This window comes from Pan troglodytes, chromosome 4, assembly GCF_028858775.2.
Source record: "Pan troglodytes isolate AG18354 chromosome 4, NHGRI_mPanTro3-v2.0_pri, whole genome shotgun sequence".
NCBI lineage: Eukaryota > Metazoa > Chordata > Mammalia > Primates > Hominidae > Pan > Pan troglodytes.
In genome coordinates, this window is record NC_072402.2 from 80911220 (window position 1) to 80928619 (window position 17400).

Here is a 17400-nt window from a genome sequence, read left to right on the forward strand (position 1 = left end):
ACCTCGGCTTGCTCTCAGGCAGTCTAATTTGCTTTGCGTCTCTTCATTAAGGAAAGGCTTTTTCTTGTCCATCTGAATCCAACTTGAAGCTGTAGATTTAGTGGAGCCAAAATATTTTGATTTTGTAGGGGACACCTGATACCCTGGTCCTTGAACTAAATATAGACCCGTGAAGGGCCAAACCAGAAGCAGCACCGATCTCCGTGTAGCAGCAAAGGCCTCCCAGAGAAAGGCTCTGCCAGCAGCCCTCACCTGGCCTGAAGGAAACCACTTCTTCTGCAGATGAGGCTGAGGCTCTGGCTCCAAAAACCACACAACTTATAACTAACTCACCCAGCCCAACCCCAGCACCTCATATACCCACATAAAATGCTGCTCTGAAGTTTAAAGGTGGAGAGATGCTCCAGAGCAGCAGTGGGCTGGTCTGGATAGCCCCCAACTGTATACACTGGGGCTGCGCTGAAGTCTAGGTTGGAATCTGCTGTCTGCATCCCATTAGGTTTTTTTATGAGCTCAAGAGCATGACTTTCTGGTTTGCATTTGCAGCCAGAGGGAAGCAATAAAGAGCAGCAAAGAAGCTTTTTAAAGGATACCTGGTGGAGGTTAGTTGCACCAGAAAGCACCCAGGAAATGACCAGGTGGTGTAACCAGAGCAAAATGAGGAAAGAACTCCAGGCAGAGTCAAGGCATGGAGGTCTGCTACCATCCACGGCATTTACTGTGCTCCAGACAAAGCCCTGAACCTTTTGGGCTGAACTTCACCTTCGAAGGATGAAGCTGGATTAGACATGCTCTGAGATCCCTTCTAGCTAGAAAATTCTATTATTTCAGTTCCTTAAGGAACCCCTGACTCTGAAAAACATGACAGCTAATTGCTAGCAGTGTGTTGCCTGTAACTGGCACTCAGTAATTGCTTACTGCACGAATGAACTGACACTGATAAGGACACAAATCAAAGTTATGAAAATTCACTAACAGTCACAGATATGATACCCGCATACAGACTAGAATCCAAAACGTTGGGTCCCAAGAACACAGCAACAGAAACAGGTGCCTCTCCCACAGGACAGCATGGCCAACATGAGGTCAGCTGGCAGGGTCAGCAGCTTTCTGTCTTCCCTTTCTCTTCTTTTTAAAAAAATAATTTGCACACTTGTGGTATGATGCCTTTAAGGGTGGTGGCAGAGTATCGTCGGGGAGGCTCCTAAGCAGCTGTGAGGGCACGAATCCTCCCAGACGCCATCACCACCTTCTGCAGGGGGTCATACCCACCCTCTCTCTGCCCTCAGATGCCCGGGCCGACAGCAGGAATTAAGAGTCTGAGCTCAGCTGCAGCACTACTGGAAGGCACTGCCAACAGCACTAACAGGAAACACACACAGGGCTTTGATATGTATGTTATTATTCTACTTCAAGAGTTGCCATCCTGAGGCTGGGTGCGGTGGCTCATGCCTGTAATCCCAACAATTTCAGAGGCCGAGGCAGGCCGACTGCTTGAGTTCAGGAGTTCGAGACAAGCCTGGACAACATGGCAAAACCCCATCTTCATAAAAAAGACAAAAATTAGCCAGGTGTGACGGCCCCCGCCTGCAGTCCCAGCTCGTGAGGCTGAGGTGGGAGAACTGCTTGAGCCAGAGAGGCGGAGGTTGCAGTGAGCTCTCATTGTGCCACTGTACTCCAGCCTGGGCAACAGTGAGACCCTATCTCAAAAAAAACCAAAATCAAGAACAAAACAAGACAAAAACAAAAACAAGAGTTGCCAACCTGGTAAACCCAGGGGATTAAAAAAAAAAAAAGGGCAGGTGCGGTGGCTCACGCCTGTAATCCCAGCATTTTGGGAGGGCGAGGCGGGCAGATCACGAGGTCAGGAGATCGAGACCATCCTGGCTAACACGGTGAAACCCAGCCTCTACTAAAAATACAAAAAATTAGCCGGGCGTGGTGGTGGGCGCCTGTAATCTCAGCTATTTGGGAGGCTGAGGCAGGAGAATGGGGCACCCGGGAGGCGGAGCTTGCAGTGAGACGAGATTGCGCCACTGAACTCCAGCCTGGGCCACAGAGCAAGACTCCATCTCAAAAAAAAAAGTTGCCAGTAGACACAGATTACAGGCTAACACCTGTAATCCCAGCACTTTGGGAACCTGAGGCAGGAGGATTGTTTGAGCCTAGGAGTTCACGACCAGCCTGGGCAACACAGGGAGACCCCATCTCTACAAAAAAATAAAAATGAGCTGGGTGAGGTGGTGTACACCTGTGGTCCCAACTACTTGGGAGGTTCAGGTGGCAGGATCACTTGGGCCTGAGAGGTCGAGGCTGCAGTGAGCTGTGATGGCGCCACTGCACACCAGCCTGGGAGAAAGAGCAAGACCTTGTCTCAAAAAAAGCCAAAAACAAAACAAAACAAAAACAACAACAAAAAAGAGTTGCCAATTGTTGTAACCTCTATGTTAAACAGTGTAAGACATTGGAGGGAGAAGGCTGAATCATTTTCCTCCTCCCCCAGGACTCATAATCTATTGGAAAAGGACAGAATAGACACAAGAATAAGATGACAAATCTCAGCTGGGCGCGGTGGTTCACGCCTGTAATCCCAGAACTTTGGGAAGCTGAGGCGGGCGGATCATGAGGTCAGGAGATCGAGACCATCCTGGCTAACAAGGTGAAACCCCGTCTCTACTAAACATACAAAAATTAGCCAGGCGTGGTGGCGGGCGCCTGTAGTCCCAGCTACTCGGGAGGCTGAGGCAGGAGAACAGCATGAACCCAGGAGGCGGAGCTTGAAGTGAGCCGAGATTACGCCACTGCACTCTAGCCTGGGCGACAGAGCGAGACTCCGTCTAAAAAAAAAAAAAAAAAAAATGACAAATCTCACACAAGATACAATTCGACTGGGCACTGTGGCTCATGCCTATAATCCCAGCACTTTGGTAGTCTGAGGTGAGATCACCTGAGGTCAGGAGTTTGAGACCAGCCTGGCCAATATGGTGAAACCCTGTGTCTACTAATACAAAAATTAGCCAGGCGTGGTGGTTCATGCCTGTAATCCCAGCTACTCGGGAGGCTGATGCAGGAGAATCACTTGAACCTGGGAGGCAGAGGTTGCAGTGAGCTGAGATTGTGCCATTGCACTCCAGCCTGGGCGACAAGAGCGAAACTCCGTCTCCAAAAAAAAAAAAAGGATGCAATTCAAATTCAGATGTAGTAAACGTAACTGGCATTTTAGAGCCAAGCATGACAATTAAGATTATATATGAGAAAGAAATGGACATAGACTATCAGTCAGAGTCCAGCAGGAAACAGAAGGCACACTAAAAAAGGTTTCGCTGGAGACTGTTTTAGGCAGGGACTGTTTACAGAGGTGCAGACTGGAGACAGGCAGAGTGCAGCACCCTGGGGCTAGCAACAACAGAAGGGAAACTGCTAGGACCTCTAGGTCTGAAGAGCATGGGAAGGAAGCAGCATTATCAGACTATGCAGGAGCTGGAGCTAGGAAAGTGCCTCAAGCGCTTAGAAGAAATCAGCCGTCGTCAGAAGCCCAGCAAGGTTAGGGGGACTGCTAGGGAGATAAATACCCAGATGCTCTTTCCTCCTCCTCTGATCCCCTGCCAGTGCCTCCCATTGGCTGAACCCAACCAGAAACACAAAAAGCAAGGAGTCCAGCTGCTGCAGTTCACAGACACAATCCTCTTAGTACAGAGGAAGAAAGAGAATGAATTGGGGGCGGGGGAAGAAATGACAACACATACACAACTGTAAGTTACGCTCACATGCATATATATATCTGTTATGTATTTGGGACAAATGTCTTTTGACTTTTTTTAAAAAATTATTTGTTCTACAAAAGGTCTTCACCATAGGATTAATCTAAATGGAAACATCAAGGTCTTCTAGCATATCTCAGATGTAAGTTACAAAAACAGAAATTTCTTTATGTGTAAACTTCCACGGAATGCTTATATTGTCTAAGGAATGGTATACTTACAGAGGGACTGACAAGTGAAACTGTTAAGACAACAGCCCACTAACCAGACAAAATTGTCTCTAACAGTTTTCCTTCATCCCCTATCCCCACAAGCTCACCAATTTCCAGAGATAAAACCAACTCCAAACTTTGCACCCTAATGCATTTTCCCACTTACATTTTCTATCAGTTGGCAATTAAAACAAGCATCTCAGAGGTCAGCAGAAAGTCCTAACAAATCAAAGAGACAGGTATATAATCTCTAGATTCAAAAGTGTAATAAGATATGTGAGAAGAAACCACCTGGAAAACCACGCTAGGCAGGCACCACTTCAGGGATGCACATTTCAAGTGGCAATTCCCTGCCAACTAATGCTTAACAGGAACCCCTGGGAAAAGCTACAAAAATATCAGTGCTTCCAAAATGCCAATCTACTTTTGTGCTGAGTTCGGCTGCTGTCAATGGCAATCTGGAACTGGGATGATTAGGGCCTCTCAGAAGGTTAGGGGGTCAGGAAGATGGAGAAGAAACAGAACAGTCAAAAAAAGGCCTCATGGCCGGGCGCAGTGGCTCATGGCTGTAAGCCCAGCACTTTGGGAGGTCGAGGCAGGCAGAATCACGTGCAGTCAGGAGTTCGAGACCGGCCTGACCAACATGGTGAAACTCCGTCTCTACTAAAAAATAAAAATCAAAATTGGCTGGGCGCCATGGCTCACGCCTATAATCCCAGCAGGCGTGGGATTGCCACGCCTTGGGAGGCCGAGGCGGGCAGATCACAAGCTCAGGAGTTTGAGACCAGCCTGGCCAACATGGTGAAACCCTGTCTCTATCAAAAAAAAAAAAAAAAAAATTAGCTGGGCATAGCGGCGCGTGCCTGTAATCCCAGCTACTCAGGAGGCTGAGGCAGAAGAATCACTGAACCAGGGAGGCAGAGGTTGCAATGAGCCGAGATCAGGCCACTGCACTCCAGCCTGGGCAAAAGAGCAACACTCCGTCTCGGAAAAAAAATATAAAAATTAGCTGGGTCTGGTGGCACATGCCTATAATCCCAGCTACTATGGAGGCTGAGGTAGGAGAATTGCTTGAACCCGGGAGGCAGAGGTTGCGGTGAGCCAAGATTGCACTACTGCACTCCAGCCTGGGGATCAGAGTGAAACTCCTTCTCAAAAAAAAAAAAAAAGAAAAAGAAAAAAAAGGTGTCATGGTTGTCTCCCAATTAATGACCGCATGTCTCAGATATTCTAGCCCATACTACTTAAATGTCCAGTCCTGGGGATATAGGTGTGCAAATTATGGTCCTTCAACTCAATGGGAAAATATGCTGCCATTAAAATTAATGAGTCTGGGCCTGGCATGGTGGCTCACGCCTGTAATTCCAGCATTTTGGGAGGCCGAGACGGGTGGATCATCTGAGGTCAGGAGTTTGAGACCAGCCTGGCCAACATGGCAAAACCCGTCTCTACTAAAAATAAAAAAATTAGCCGGGTGTGGTGGAGCACACCTGTAGTCTCAGCTACTTGGGAGGCTGAGGCAGGAGAATCGTTGGAACCCTGGGGTGGATGTTGGGGTGAGCTGAGATTGTGCCACTGCACTCCAGCCTGGGCAACAGAGCGAGACTCCATCTCAAAAAAAAAAAAAAAAAACCCCAAAAAAAAACCATTGAGTCTATTAACATGAGCAATCCTTGTGTTGTTCATTCACAATAATGTTTGAATACCAATTGTATATCACAGATGGTGTAGGATGTTCAGGATATAATGATGAACTATATAGTATAAGGCATACATTTATACAGTATAGAACAGGCTTTGAAGGCCTTCCATTCATAAAAATAGAGTACATCATTGCCACTTGAGTCAGGCCGGAAAATACAGGAACAAACAGGGTACTTTCTCCTGTATTCTGGTCTTCCTGACACCACCAAGCACTTCCGGAGCTTGTTTCATCTTCAAAACTTCCCAAAGTCTGGGAGGCACAAAGGGTGGAAGACGGAAGAAACCATACCAAGTCTGCAGGCAGACCTTTCAGCCTCCACAGTCCTAGGAGGGAGTGAAAACTAGTGCTTGGCTTTTCACAAGCAGAAGCACGAAGTGTCTTCAGTGCTGTGTCATTTAAAAGCAGTCCTCACTTCAGTGACAGCCCAGGATGTTTGCTCCCTGGGTTCAGCCGGCAATCTCCAAAGCAAGGAACTCCCCCTTTTCCCCAAATGTCTCAATAGTTATTCCTTCCTTTGAAGTTGGAAGAAAGAATAAAATTACTTTCATCTGCCTAGAAAATAGAGTAGAGAGGAATTCTACTTGGAATCAGAATGAGAATCAGAAGAGGAATTGGGCAGCTCAAATCTGAGTGAGCCCACGGTCTGCCTCAACTCTTTTTGGAGATAAGCGATGCATAAATAAATCTCCACCTGTATCACTTTGGCAGCAAATGATATCAAACCCTGACTCAAAGTGGCTTAAACAGGGAGAAAATTAATCATCTCACATGCCAGGAAGTGCAGAGGAAGGGTGGGGCTCTGAGCTGTGCTTCTCTGGGACCTGCTACTTACTCTCTCTTGCACAGTGGCTGCATCCTAAGGCTGGAGACAAGATGCCTATGCCAGTTTACACAGCAACACAGGGAGAAAGCAAAAGGGCCATCTATTTTGCGTCTTTTTCTTGGTAGTGGGCATACCTTCCCTAGAAACTCCACAACAGACTTTCCTTTACTCTTTATTGCTTAGCCTTTGATAGCGAGCTCTTTCCTATGCTTGTCTCTGGGGCATGGAATGGAGATATGTGACCTGAATGGGCTAATCATCTCAGAGAACAATGCTTCCATGTCCACCTGACCACACCACCACGCAATGGGCTGCTACTGAGGGCCAAAGAAGGAAATGGACATGAATATATTTCAAAGTTAACGTGCTGTACAGTTATCCACACAGACAGAACCCTGATAAGTCATAGCATCAAGTATGTTCAGAAATGCCTTCTGCCAAATACTCCGTACAGAAGCAGCAGCATAATGATCCAATGAAGAAGACGCTACCATGCCAACAGGAATGACCAACAGCCACCATTCTTCAGCAGCTGGTTTTTAATGACTACTGCTGAGATGAAAGTTCGATGTAGCCTACCTGAAATGTGGCCCCGAGTGGGCACCTGCAACAGAAGGAGAAACTGAGAGGAGGGTTCTGGGGCAAAGTTGGGACATCAGGCAGGGAGACTCATTTGCCAGTAAACACAATGGTCTGACATGAGTGAGGGTAAAGGGAGGATTGCTAGCCTCTCAAAGATACAGAGAACAGGAGAAACAATGATTGCAACACAATTTTGGAAGCTGGAATGTAGACAAACTAGTGGTAACTTAGCAGGTGGGAGAAAGTGAAAACCTAGCACAGCAGTATGGAAAGCCAGTTTGGGATTTATGCCCTAGAACGCCTCTGGAACTGGGGGCAACATGCACTGAGGCGGAAGGGACCCTAAATCACCTTGGCCCTAGGTACCAAGTGAAGGCTGAAATTCTGCAATCTGTGTGCTCTGCTGTGTCTCGGCAACTCTGGACTCAGTGACACCAGGTATAGCTGAGGCAGGGGCGAAAAAACAGGTGAATAGGACAGTCATCATACCAAATAGTTAGACTTCAAGTCTCCTTCTCATCTGGTTCCCAGAACACTGCAGCCAACCAACTCCCCTCAGTGTAGGGGATTTCTCTTCACCCAGTTTCCCCAGAGAACAAAGACTTTCCACTATCAGGTGTGAGTCCTCCAATGAAACCACCAATGAGCTAATCCTACAGCAGAGGTCCTCTGTGCTAGCCGCAGATTTCAATCACCTGAGAGCTTTTAATACTGGCAACTACCCGGGGCCCCAGCAAGAGTGTATGTCATTCAGTTACTCAGCAAATATTACATGTATGGAAAGGTTAGTGTGTGCCAGGCATTGTTCTAGATTCTGAGACATTGTTCTATGCCTCCTTCTTAGTAAGAAGGAACTATTCTTGGGTATATTTCATCTATGTAGACCTTCCAGTTAGCTTTTTAGTGAGTGATCAGTCAAGGATCATCAGACATTTGAAGAAAGCCTTTAATGTGGAAGTGATTAAAAACCAAAAGCAAACAAACAAACAAACAAAAAACTAGCAATCAGAGGAAACAAAGAGTGCAGGGAGTAGAGAAATGCTTCAAAGAAGCTGTAATTGAGATCTACAGAGAATTGAGAAGCTTTTCATCCAAGAAACAGTAACAGGAGGTTATAAAAAGAAAATTTCAGATATTTTTAAGGCTTTCTTGGGAATTACAAATATGATGACAGACATAAAAACTGAACATATGGGTTGGAAGACAAAAATGAGGAAATTTCCCAGGAAGTAGAAATGTTTTTTTTAAAAGGAGATAGAAAGTATAAGAAAAAGGGTAATGTAACCACCCAACAGGTTCATTTTGCCTGCTGCCCAGATAGAGCCAATTTATCAAGACAGGGGAATTGCAATAGAGAAGGTTTAATTGACACAGAGCCAGCCGAACAAGAGAATGGGGTTTTATGACTCAAATCAGTCTCTCTGAAAATTTGAAGGCTATGTTTTTTTAAGGATAGTTTGGGGGAGGGAGTGGCTAGGGAATGGGTGCTGCTGATTGGTTGGGGATTCAATCATAGGAGTGTGGAAAATGGTCCTCATGCTGAGTCCACTTCTGGGTGGGGCCACAGGACCACTTGGCAGGTCTAGGTGAAGCCACTAGTTGTCAGAAATGCAAAAACCTTGGCTGGGCTCGGGGGCTCACATCTGTAATCCCACCACTTTGGGAGGCTGAGGCGGATCACTTCAGGTCAGGAGTTCAAGGCCAGCCTGGGCAACATGGTGAAACCCTGACTCTACTAAAGATACAAAAATCAGCTGGGCAAGGTGATGCATGCCTGTGGTCCCAGCTACTTGGGAGGCTGAGGCACAAGAATCACTTGAACCCGGGAGGCAGAGGTTGCAGTGAGTTCAAATCATGCCACTATACTCCAGCCTGGGCAACAGAGGGAGACTCCATCTCATAAAGAGGAAGGGAGGAAGGGAGGAAGGGAGGAAGGGAGGGATGAAGGAAGGAAAAGAGAAATGCAAAAACCTGAAAAGACATCTCAAAAGGCCAACCTTAGGTTCTACAATAGTGATGTTATCAAGCTGCAAATCTTATGGCTAATTTGTTAGTCCTACAAAGGCAGTCTGGTCCCCAGGCAATAAGGAGATTTGTTTTGGGAAAGGGCTGTAATCATCTTTGTTTCAAAGTTAAACTATAAACTAAGTTCCTCCCAAAGTTAGTTTGGCCTACACTCAGGAATGAATCAGGGCAACCTGGAGGTTAGAAGCAAGATGGAGTCAGATCACATCTCTTTCACTATCACAGCTGTACTAATTTTTGCAAAGGAGGTTTAAGTAAGAAAATTCGAGAGTCAATCCATGCGGGTCTCCTTCCAATTAATTGGGTGTTCCAGAGGAGAAGGAAGGATTTTTTTTTTTTTTTTAAACTCTAGGAAACTGGCTGGGCACGGTGGCTCATGCCTATAATCCCAGCACTTTGGGAGGCCAAGATGGGCGGATCACCTGAAGTCAGGAGTTCGAGACCAGCCTGGCCAAAATGGTGAAACCCCGCCTCTACTAAAAACACACAAAAAAAGGCCAGGTGCGGTGGCTCACACCTGTAATCCTAGCACTGTGGGAGGCCAAGGTGGGCAGATCACCTGAGTTCAGGAGTTCGAGACCAGCCTAGCCAACACAGTGAAATCCCGTCTCTACTAAAAATACAAAAATTAGCTGGGTGTGGTGGTGCATGCCTGTAGTCTGAATTACTCGGGGTGTGAGGCAGGAGAATCACTTGAACCCGGGAGACAGGGGTTGCAGTGAGCTGAGATCGCACCACTGCACTCCAGCCTGGGTGACAACGAGACTCCATCTCCAAAATAAATAAATAAATAAAAATAAAAATACACACACACGAAACCAACAAAACTCTAGCAAACTGTTCAGAATGGAAGGGCAGAGTTTCTAGATGGAGAACGCCCACTGGAAGCCTAGTAAAATGGATGGGAAAAGACTCACACCAAGTCTTACAATGAAACTTCATGACAACAGAGAGAATATTAGAGGATGATGAGGAAATCCTAAGAACTTTCAGGAGGGGATATCCATTCAAAGCATAAGCCTTTAGAATGACACCACACATCTCAATGGCAATTCTGAAATCTAGAAAAGCAATGCTTTCTAACTTCTGAGAGAAAGGGATTTCCAACCTAGAGTTCCTACTCCATGCAACCTATGTCAACCTTGGAGGATCTCAAAAAACTTGCCTCCCATGTCCTCTTTCTCAGGAACTTCTGGAAGGTGTGTTTTACCAGCAAAAGAATGTAAAGAAAAAGGAAGACATGGGGTCTAAAACACACGGGATGCTACATGAGAAATCAGCAAAATGAATTCTCATAATAACAGTGAGAGGAGGCCCCACAATGATGGATGTGCAACTGGCCTCAAGAGCGGCAAGCGGAGGAGGACAGAGTTCTCATGAGGGAGGGACCCAGTGGGCAGTATGTACTTGCTAACTAGAAATAAGTGCAAAGAGTTGAAAATGGTTGTCTCTGGGGCACAGAAGTGGAAGTTGAGGCTGAGTGTGGTAACTCACGCCTATGATCCCAGCACTTTGGGAGGCTGAGGCAGGAGGTTTGCTGAGGCAGCCCAAGAGTTTGAGACCAGCCAGGGCAACATAACAAGACCACGCCTCTAGAAAAGACAAAGAATTGGAAGTTGGTAAGGGGTAAGGTGAGTGAGTACTGTCCCTAGTTATAAGCCTTGTAGACATATTTGACTTTTTAAAGTTTTATATATATATATATAGTTTTGATAAGGAGGGAAGCTCACGCTATAAGTCTGATTCCGGAATGAAAATCCAGTAAAATCAGGAAGCACCCACCCTCTGGAGGGCAGAGCAACAAGCACTTGGCCAAACCTCTGGGAAACAGAAGACGATGAAGAAGGCAAAAGGGGAGAGCAGGTAAGCGACCTTGATGTCCCAGGAAACAGTGCAATGGACTCACCATTCTCTTCAATGACACCATCCCTAAGTGTAACAGAGATTAGCAGGAACAGAGGCTCAAGGGAAGCGCTACTACGTGCCAGGTGCGCCGCTGGGAAATTTAGGGACGTGAGGAGGCAGAAAGGCAGTTTGGTGACTTTGCTGCTCTTAGACCATCTTTCCTTCACTCTAGATAAGAGGGAGGCTGGCAATTACACCCAGCAATGCAGGCGCCGAGAGGGTGAGGGCCCAGATAAGCCTTAAACTCACTTCGATTCCGAACCCCATCACTTTCCCTTTCTTGTTTCTTTTGTTTGTGGCCCGCTCTGAGAACTCTTTTTCTTCCTTAAGACCTGACACAGGCCTCTTTCCCCAAAGGCCATCCTGTCTGTGAGTCCCGCAGCTGCACCCAGGAGCCTTGGGTTTGACTGAAGATCCTGGATTAACTGTGGGTGGGTCCCGTATCCTCTCAACTCCATTAACATCTCAGCAAAAGGAGCCACGGAGGCCTACAGGTTAGTATTCAATGGCCAGATTAGCAGCTGGGGACGAGATGAGGCCCTTGCAATTCACCTGCGAAGTTGAATTGAAAGTTACAAAACAGTGTAAGAGTGCAAACTCTGAAAGTATTATTTTGTATGTATTTAAAGATATGTCTATATTATTTAGAGTTTATTATATCCCCTTATGATATCAAACTCAGCTTGGCCTATTTCTATGAAAAGCATTTGTTTACTGTTTACATTCACAGTCTTTTTCTCCCAGACATGGTTCCCAGGATGACAGCTGTAGTTACCGCCTTCTTTCCCTCCATCTCATGAGACAAGACTGACTTCATTTCACTTCTGGTGTTTATCAACTACCTAGTAGAGAGGAGCTACAGGACAGAAAATGCCATTCTCTTTCCAAACATCCTGCATCTTTAAATATCTTTGATTTGTGGATCCTATAATCAAAACATTTTGGGAATCAGTGGTGGGGCTGTTGTCCAAGCAGGCTGTTTAGTAATTTGGGGGCAAAGATCTGTCTCCAAATGCCATCACGACCTCTTGTGAAATCATCCACAGTTCCCGCGGGTAGAGAAAGCAGCTTTGCTCCGTCTCAGTCATTCTGCTGCTAGCGAGGGATGGGGGACAGTATGACAGATTTCCCGGGCTGCTGCCATGCCCCCCGCCCCTACCGGGGCTTCAACGGCACAGCCCCCAAGGTTCTGAAGCCGCCGTGGCTCCGGAACCCCCTATTACCTGTCCCCTCTGGGCACCCCTTCCCTGCCCGTCACACACAGCCGGGGCGCCTCCTTCCGTCCAGCCATTGACAAACCAGCTCCAAGTCACTTACTCCTCCCGAGGAACACAAACCGTCTCTCAACACGCAAATCCCCCACTTTAAAAACAACACACCCCAGTGATCCGGGAGACGAGAAGGGCAGACGCTTAGGTGGCCGCTCCGCGCCTCCGAGGCTGTGGCTAAATCTCCACATTTGTGGATTCAGCTCCAGTCTGCACCCGACCTGGATCAGATCAGAAAACCTGAGGCTTTCGCCTGAGAAGCCGATTTCCTACCTCCAGTTCTGAAGTCACCTTCGGAGGGTTCCTCTCCGGAGCTCCTGGGAGTCTCCGCCGGCAGCAGCTGGGCGCCGGGTAATCCGCTCGCCAGGCCAGTCTCCGCGCCCCCGGGGCAGCTCATTAGCCTAATCACCTGCAGGCGGCCGGGGGGCCTGGGGCGGCTGCCAGCTGCCCTCCTGGAACGCGGCTCCTGCAGGACTTCCCGAAGGCTGCTCTCCGCCAGCTCCAGGTCTGTGGGAGGACCCCCCCTCCTCCCTCCGCGCCGCGGTGGAGGAGGTTAGGAAAAGCCTGTAATGCAATCCTAAACTCGGCTCGCCACTCCCCTGCTCACTTGTCAAAACCCCACGGCATTCCAAGATCCCCTCCCCGGTCACTCCCCTCGCCGGGAAAAGGAAACCGCCCTGGGGAGGATTTCAGGGAGTTTGGGGCTTCTCTTCCAGACACCTTTGTTTACACCGAGGGCTCAGGAGCTTCCTGGGGCAAACCTGGAGCAGGTTAGAGGAAAAAGCGCCCTACCCTAGACCCTCGTTTGCACCAAAAGTTCTCCCTCCGAGCCATTGCAAGAAGCTCCACCTTCCCACATCAATTCACTTCATGACCACTCCGTTTCATAATCCGCGGCAGCCTGAGTTCTTACAGGGGTGGAGCCCCCAGCTAAAATCACAACCATCGCATGGGGCAGGATGTCAGGGAACTTTCCAGAAATCCCCGGTCAGAGCCTTTCTGCTGGAGTAACCAAAGTTAACACCGCTGAATTACAATCGCCGGTGACTGCAGGACTGAAGCATTTCCTTTATACCTTCTCCCGCTCCCCTACCCCTCCCACCTTCTGTGGGGTTCAGTCAACAAGCCCTCCCCCAGGAGGCCTGAGTGGGCCTGGGCCCTGCAGCCATCGCTCCAGCTGCAAACTGATGAGGAAGCCCGACCCACGAGGCCGAATTGTTTACATCACACCCACTGAGGCTTCCTGTCTTAAATTAATGGGAACACAAATAAGACAGGAAAAGAGTGTTTGCTTTTCTTAAAGCAGGGGAGGGGGGCTGGCAGCGGGAGGGGGAGTCACCCCACATTTCATTGCTTTTCAAAACTTCAGCTGTATTCTTTTCCATTTTCCCACTCCTGACACTTGTTGAAAAGTAAAAGCGTCGCTGGTGCCAAACCTCAAGCCTTTATGGAACGTCTGCTCAAAACACATTTCACCTGGCTTCAAAAGGCACCCAGGGTGGAGCTCCCAGGGACCTGAGCTAGAGGAATGGAGAGCTCCTGAGGTTGATGGCACCAATCTCAGTGCAAACAAACTCACTCAAGCCCTGGGCCTCCCTCCCGGGACTTGCACAGGCAGGCACACACTCCACTCCTTGGGGTTCATGTTAGAGTCACACCCCAGTCCCACTCCACCCCTCTGGCTCTAAGCTCTGGTTGTAGGCATCCAGCAGCCCCTAAAAGTAAATGAGCTTTGCAACGGACAGATCTGGTGGAATTCGAAGCAATTAATTATAATGGAGGAGGCAAAAGAAAGCTTCAATTCCAGTACCATTACTGCCACCGGAATGGGTAATTAAAGCCTAGGAGGGGCCAACCCATGTCAAGCCTGGGCTGGAAATCTGCCCACTCTCAGAAGCAGCCCCAGAGCACATAGTAAATAATTATCATCATTACCAGTCCTGGAATTACCCCTAGTTGCTTCATTCAGGTCGGCACAACAGCCAACCCAGAAACAGGCAAGGAGTGTCAGGTCATGGTATTCCTCCTTCGGAAGAACCAAAAGGAAACAGAACCCCAGGATAAGATTTATTTCAAGAAGTTTTGGGTACTGCAACCAACAACACCTCATGGAGTTTAGGAGAACACTACATGTGCCCAGTGAGAACAAGCTTTGTAGACCAGTCCTCCAAACATCGCAATTCCTGGGTCAAAGCAAATTAGGCTGATGATTTCAGAAAAAACCAAGGGTATTAGAACTCTCTAACACAAAGTGTCTGGCTTACACATATTATAAGGGTCTCAGTGAATGCTGGCTCCACCCCCTTCCCTTTTCCCACTCTTCTGCCAGGAAGTGGTAGTCTTTCATTAGCATCCTATACGTTTTATGGGAATTAAGTTCAAATTGAATAACTTTCTAATAATAATTTGAGAAGTGCTCCTTTGCTTCCTTTCTGAGTGTTTTTTCCACAACAGTTTCCCAATGTTTTAGCTTCTTTCTCCACTCCTTCAATCCAGGTACATAATTGATGATGTGTACATCAATGCTGTTTAAAGTAAATGTATGGGCCAGGCGCAGTGGCTCACGCCTGTAATCCCAACACTTTGGGAGGTCGAGGTGGGTGGATCACTTTTGGTCAGGAGTTCGAGACCAGCCTGACCAACATGGTGAAACCCCATCTCTGCTAAAAATACAAAAATTAGCTGAGTGTGGTGGTGGGCACCTGTAATCACAGCTACTCGGGAGGCTGAGGCAGGAGAATTGCTTAAACCCGGAAGGCAGAGGTTGCAGTGAGCCGAGATCCCATCACTGCACTCCAGCCTGGGCTACAGAGTGAGACTCCAACTCAAAAACATAAAATAAATACATAATAAAGTCCAGGCACGCGGTGGCTCATGCCTGTAATCCTAGCACTTTGGGAGGCCAAGGTAGTTGGATCACTTGAGGTCAGAAGTTTGAGAGCAGCCTGGCCAACATGGTGAAACCCCATCTCTATTAAAAATACAAAAATCAGCCAGGCGTGATGGCACGCGCCTGTGGTCCCAGCTACTCTACTTGGGAGGCTGAGGAAAGAGAATAGCTTGAACCCAGGAGGTAGAGGTTGCAGTGTGCCCGGACTGCGCCACTGCACTCCAGCCTGGGCGACACAGCAATGCTCAGTCTCAAAAATAAATAAAATAAATAAATAATAAAAATAAATGTATGGTTTTAAGTATAATGCAAAGAAATATTCTGGCCCCATCCTCATCTTTGTTGCCTCAGCTCAGTCTGGGGCACGTAAGTGCTGGGAATTGAAAATGGGACCACACGGCAGACACGGTGGCTCATGCCTGTGATTCCAGCACTTTGGGAGCCCGAGGCAGGCGGATCACGAGGTCAGGAGCTCAAGACCAGCCTGCCCAACATGGTGAAACCCCGTCTCTACTGAAAACATAAAAATTAGCCAGGTGTGGTGGTGGGTACTTGTAATCCCAGCTACTCGGGAGGCTGAGGCACGAGAATCACTTCAACCCAGGAGGTGGAGGTTGCAGTGAGCCGAGATCCCACCACTGCACTTCAGCCTGAGCAAGACTCTATCTCAGGGAAAAAAAAAAAAAAAAATGTGACCACATCTGCCTAATACCTTAATTTCAGGAAAGCTTTTGCATGCATATGCCATTCTCATCAGCAGGCCAGAAAGATATTATCTGGTGCGTCTTTTCCCTAACTGAGGTTTCACTGCTGACTGGAAAAGAGATCAATGGCCCAGTAAACAAAGGGGTGCTTAGCATGTGGTCTACGATTTTGTCTTGGGTCTGGTTTAAATAATACTTGAAATTGCTATATGCATACCCAGAGTCTACAAATAACATTAATTTGAGTGGGAACTGCTGATACGTTAACAGAATCCAAAGTAGCTTCCACACATTAAGGAAATGGTTCATTAAAAACAGTTTAGAGTTCAGCATGATGGCTGATTTCAAAGTGGTATCCTCAGGGGTGATGATCAAAATGACAGGCACAAATGGGGCTTAATGTCTAGATTCAAGAAAAACTGACAAAGAGGTGAGGATCACAGCAGATCATGCATTTAATAGGAATCTGCATATTGCACTGATAAGAAATAGGCAATGCAGTGCTGGGGTGAATTCACGCTGGTGGGAGTTTGACAGGAAAGGGAAGTGCCCCCCTTCTCCCTACCCCATAATAAAGAATTTGACAGCAGACAGACTCTTACTGGTGGGTTGGGGGGGGTGGGGGTATGTCCAATCTGATGCCTCTTATTGTAAGGAAGATGTGGAGACACTGGAAAGGTTCCAAAGGAGAACCTAAATGATTAAAGAGACAGAAAATAGAACTTACGAGGGGAAGTTAAAGGATTTGGAGTTGTTTAGTCTAGAGTGAAAAAAAAGTGCCTAAAGGCAAACTTAACAACCTTTTCCTACTTGAAGGGTTATTATAAAGAGGATACCGACCAGCTGTTCATCATCTCTACAGAGGACAGAAGAGGTAAGAGACTCAAAATACAACTTTAGAATTTGGGAGGCCAGGCAAAGTGGCTCACGCCTGTAATCCTAGCACTTTGGAAGACCAAGGCGGGTGGAACACAAGGTCAGGAGATCAAGACCATCCTGGCTAACACGGCGAAACTCCGTCTCTACTAAAAATATAAAAAATTAGCCAGGCATGGTGGCATGCGCCTGTAGTCCCAGCTACTCGGGAAGCTGAGGCAGAAGAATCGCTTGAACCCAGGAGGCGGAGGTTGCAGTGAGACGAGATGGCGCCACTGTACTCCAGCCTGGGTGAAAGAGCAAGACTCTGTCTCAAAAAAAAAAAAAAAAAAAAGAATTTGGGTACAATGTAAAGTCGACTTGCTTAATCCTAATGGTAACTGACTTCACCTTAGGATAGTCTCATCTGATAACACTGTGCAATCTCCATCTATCAGACTCCATCCTAAGTGATAGTTTTGCATGTTTAAGCAGAAGTGAGGCTAGAAAACGCCTTCTATTCCCTTCTAGAACTATAGCGTTCCACTGTTATTCCATCATATGTGGAAGTAAAGATCCTGAACCTCTGTGTTCCCTAACTCACAAACAAGGTGCCATGAGAATGTAATGTTCTCTCAAAACATCGGACCTTTGTTTTCCTTATTGGGAT

General features: G+C 47.3%; 1 protein-coding gene across 9 annotated transcripts in view; it reads right to left on the reverse strand.

Moving 5' to 3' along the window:
* The window catches only part of PDZD2 (PDZ domain containing 2), a 472210-nt gene that overhangs the window by 244252 nt on the left and 210558 nt on the right, over positions 1 to 17400 (reverse strand). Inside the window, exon 1 of one of the 9 annotated variants that reach the window (XM_016953485.4) lies at positions 12555 to 13893. The exons of the other annotated variants lie outside the window; for them this stretch is intronic. The gene's annotated coding sequence lies outside the window, so the exon portion shown is untranslated. Of the gene's footprint in view, positions 1 to 12554; positions 13894 to 17400 lie in introns of those variants that run through there. 9 annotated transcript variants of the gene reach the window in all.